The sequence below is a fragment of the Rhinolophus sinicus genome, chromosome 1 (assembly GCF_057876585.1).
Source record: "Rhinolophus sinicus isolate RSI-liver-muscle chromosome 1, RSI-T2T, whole genome shotgun sequence".
NCBI lineage: Eukaryota > Metazoa > Chordata > Mammalia > Chiroptera > Rhinolophidae > Rhinolophus > Rhinolophus sinicus.
Genome location: NC_142501.1, coordinates 23580685 through 23585594, shown reverse-complemented (window position 1 = coordinate 23585594; position 4910 = coordinate 23580685). Strand labels below are relative to the sequence as shown.

Here is a 4910-nt window from a genome sequence, read left to right as displayed (position 1 = left end):
ATAAGATGGGCATTGCCAGGAAGCTGTCACAATATGATCATACCCAGTGGTGAGACAATTCATAATCCAGATGTGATGCCAAAGGTGGAGGAAGACAGATCAAGCATTAAACTAAGGGATGGAGAATGTATCCAGAGGAAAGCACCAAGCATGTGGAGAGGGGAGGTTTTGGGGAGGAGCGAGGTACAGGGAATGGAGGCAAGTGACTCAGAAATAATGCCATGATTACTAGATGCCTGTAGCAATCCATTCAATCACGCCATACATACCCCTCATTCATTGTTTTCATGCATTCAACAGATATTTATTAATTACTCATTATGTTCCAGGCACTCATTTATATAATGGGGATACAATAGAGTGAAAATATGTGGCCTCACAGAGCAGACACAGACAGCATCATATAAATAAAAGACCTAGTATATCGAATGATAAATGGCATGAAGAAAGCTAAGCAGGGAGGGGCAACTGAAAGTGCTACCTGGGGAGAGAAGTTGGTATTTTAAAGAGGGTGGTCATGGATAACCTCACTGAGAGAGGGACATCTGAGCAAAAGAGCAGAAGGAGTGAGGGAGTGAGCCACATTGCTCCCTGAAGGAAAAGTGTAATTGCAAAGATTCAGGCAGGAAAGTGCATTGCATGGTCGTGAAGCCATAGGAAGGTCAGGCGATGCTGGAGCAGAATAAGTGAAGTACATGATGGCTGGTGCTCAGGTCAGAGAGAGGAAGACAGACTAGATGGTGGTTTTCAGCGGGGTGGCGTTATCTGATAGCAGGTGTGTCTGAAATTCGTGGAGCTGTTTATGTCTGAATGATTACGTATTAAAATACATATTTTACTATGGATTACTTTCTCTTTATTTCTGCTTTATATTTTAGATAGGGCATTATATGATTCTCTTGATTAATTGTGTATGGAGGGAGGTTATACAACCTACAAATTCCATCTCTGGATTGTAAAGGAGGTGTTGTACAATATTTGCTACTGCGAGGAGGTTGTAAGTATGACAAGGTTGAAAGCTTCTGGGGAAAACCCACAAAGGCCATTGTGAGGACTGGGGATTTGACTCTGTGGCAGAGCAGTTTGAGCAGAGTTGGACAGAGAAAAGTGCCATGATCAGACTTACGATTTAGAGCTCTCACCAGCTGCTGTGTGGAGAATAGACTGTAGGCGGCATGAGGAGAAGCCGGGAGACCAGGTAGGTGGTTACTGTAGCGCTTTAGTCTGTCCAGGTGACTACAGTAAAAATATCATAAACTGGGTGGCTTATAAATAGAAGACACTTATTTCTTACAGTTCTAGAGGCTGAGAAGTAAGTAGATTCAGTGTCTGGTGATAGCCCAGATGGCCATCTTTTGGCTGTAACCTAACATGGTGGTAGGGGGCGTGGAGTTCTGTGAGGCCTCTTTTATAAGGGCACTAATCCCATTCACAAGGGCTCTGACCTCGTGTCCTAATCACCTCCAAAAGGTCCCACCTCCTAATAACATCACATTGAGCATTAGGCTTCAACATATGAACTTTGCGGGGCGGGGAACATGCATTCAAACCATAGCATGTAGTAACAGAGTGAAAGATAATGGTGGCTTGGATTAGGATGGTAGCAGTGGAGGGAGTGAGAAGTGAGAAGTGGTCCAATCCTACAGAGGGACCTGTAGGGTTTTCTGACAGATTTGATGTGGAGTGTGAGAGAAAGAGAGGAGTCAAGAATAACCTCACGTTTTTGACCTGAGCAACAAAGTATGTAGATGTCATCTACTGAGATGGGAAGCCTATAAGTAGAGTAGGTTTTGGGAAAACATCAGAACTTACAGGTTACCAACTAATTGCCGGCCACTATTTTATGTACCAGGCACTTTCTCAGATCTGAAATGGAACTTTATATAAAGGAGTTCCAGAGAAGCTGGACCAGGCTTGTTTGACATGCAGGATTCCAGTCAGAGTGCAAGCCTGGAGATCAGGAAGCCGGGTCTGGTGGCTTGATCATCTTTGTCATACACCTACTGCATGTTTGTTAGCTATGTGTTGAATGAATGGATTCGCTGTCTCTAACTCTGGGTGATTCAAGTCCAAATGGAATAAAAGCCCACCCTTATGTGTAACCATAAAATTATTAGAATAACTCTTCTAATTTTAGACAGGGGTTTCTTTTAGCCCATTCTAAATAGTCTTAGAATATTGTAGCATCTTGTGGCCAAGCACGGTGTTTTATGTCTGAATCTACAGAGCCTAGCATCTAGGAGGTATTTGTTGAGTGACTACATTTTTATGTATTTTTTTTAAGAATTTTTTTTTAGGTATATTTTTGTGGTGTAATCACAGTCTCCATTTCATGTCCCCTAATTTTTACTTACTATTTTATAATATATTAATTATGATACATATATTCCTCATTAACTATTATTTTTATGACTGCATAATAATCTATTATACATGGATAAACTATAATTCCATGATCTATTTCCTCATTGGTCAACATTTAAGATTCTTTCGATTTGTCAAAATGATAAATAAGACATCAATGAACATTTTCTTTAATGTAGCTTTTTATGTAGTTTAGATTATTCCGGTAGGGTGGTAAGATTTCTTGATCAAGGATTGTGGTATACATTATTAATATTTACCAACATCTGTTTCTCTGCTCCTTTGGGGCATACAGAAAACTTCATTTCTTAGCCTCCTTGCCATTTCTTAGCCTCCTTGCCATTGGGAGGGTCATGTGACTAGTTCTGTCCAATACAATGTGAGGGAAAGTGATATGTAAATCCTACCTCTCTACCAACCTGAAATAAGTATGTTGAGTGAACAAGAAGTGAACCTTTGTTATGGTGAACTACTAGGATTCCAGAGTTCATTTGTTACCACATCTAACCTAATCTATCCTGACTAATACATAGAGTTTGAACCTTATTATGGATTAGAGTATATATTGGAAAATTGCACACTGGCTGGCATATAGTAGGTATACAATAAATATCTATTAAATGAATCAATGAGACTGTTTGCCAATAATACACGAAAATACAAAGTTCATTGCTGTAATAACAGCAATGAATTTATAATTTGATTGTTCTTGCCAATTAAATGGGCAAAAATATTGTCTTGGCCAACAAGAAATTGGCCAATTTCTTTGCTTATTGGTAAAGTTGAGCATTTTTTCATCTCTAATGAGCTGTTTCCTTTTTGGTGTGTTGTTTGTCCAAAATCTTCCAATGATCTCTCATTCTTCAATAGTTATTCTCAGTAACTATTTTTTGAATGCCTTTACTGTTTTAGATATTGGGACTATATTGGTGAATAACCTTGCTATTATACAACTTTTGTTCTAGGAGTGGAGAAAAATAACATGTAATCAAATGCTTAAATATTTTAGGTAATGGTCGGTGCTATGACAAATAAAGCAAGGTCAGTGGCTTAAATATAGATTCGGTGTGTTTTCATATAGGGTGGTCACACAGCATCTTTCTGATAATGAACAAAGGGAATAAGCCAAGGAGATATTGGGAAGAAGGGTGAGGGAATAGCTCATACAAAGGCCTTAAGGCTGGGGCATACTGATATTTGGGGGATATAGCAAGAAGCCAGTTTGGCTGAAGCAGAATGAGCGAGGGAAGAGTAGTAGATGAGCCTGAAGATGTAACAGCCTAGAACATGTAGGATCTTCTACGCCATTGTTATACCTTTTGACTTTTCTTTGGAGTGATATGGGAGCCATTGGGGGCTTTTGAGCTGAGGAGTGACATGATATGACTTACTATTTAAAAGGATTATTCTGGCTTCCCTGTAGATGAGATGATAGGGGAGCAAGTAGTAGAATATTGAAATATTTTGATGGAAGATGATGATAGCTTCGATCAGGGTGACACCGTGGATAAAGTAAGAAGAGGTCATAGAGCTAATAGGGTTTGATGATAGATTGGATATGGGGATGAGACATGAAGGTGTCAAGAATGATTCCAAAGTCTTTGACTTGAGCCACTAGAAGAATGTAGTTGCCATTTACTTTTTGCTTTACTGAATTATATTTGGTGTTTTTAATGACAGAAGAAAAAGCCATGTCAGAAATCAAAGGAACAGTGTACTGGGGGGGTGGACATGGTGCTTGCTTTTCAGATCCAAGGGAAGGTAAATTGATTGATTGATTGAAAGCAATCATGGTCTGAGTGGAATCCCCACAGTGATGCAGTGGCTCTTGTCTTCTCGGACTCTACTTGCCATCTCCCTTTCACTTCTGGAAACATGGCCTCAGCTGGCTGTCTCTGATCATGTCATCAGGCATTCAGTGACACGCAGGTGTGCAAGCCATCGACACCAGAGGATATGAAAAAGCACAACAAGGTGGTACTCTTCTGCCTGAGTGAGGACAAGAAGATCCTCTGGGAGGAGTGCCAGGAGCTCCTGGTAGGTGATGTGGGCCAGGCTGGTGACAACTCTGTGCCACCTTAGTCGATGCTGCTAGACAAGGATTGCTGCTATGCCCTCCATGACACAACCTAGGAGAGAGCAAGAAAGAGGACCTGGTGTTTATCTTCTAGGCCCCTGAGTCTGTACTCCTTAAGAGCAGAATGATCTGTGCCAGCTCCAGGGACCCCATCAAGAAGAAGCTGAGGGGGATTAAGCATGAATTACAAGCCAATTGCCAGGAGGAGGTCAAGGATCACCGCACCCTGGCAGAGAAGCTGGGGCGTGCGTAGTGTTGTTTCTTCCTGTAGGGCAAGCCTTTGTAAACCTCCTTCAGCCCCCTGTCTGCACTATCTGGCAGCCCCAGAGCTGCCCTCAGGGTTTGCAGGCTGCCCCCTCCCTTTCAGACCAGAGGGGTTGGAGGGATTGCAGTAGGGCGAGGGCAATCTGTTCATCTCAGTTGCCAAACAGACCCTGCACCTCGTAGACTTTCCTCCTCCCTCCATCCC

The 4910-nt window shown here is 41.7% G+C and overlaps 1 pseudogene; it reads left to right on the top strand.

Moving 5' to 3' along the window:
* Positions 1–1175: 1175 nt before the first annotated feature.
* LOC148759020 (cofilin-1 pseudogene) lies at positions 1176–4694 on the top strand (annotated as a pseudogene).
* The last annotated feature ends 216 nt before the right edge of the window (positions 4695–4910 follow it).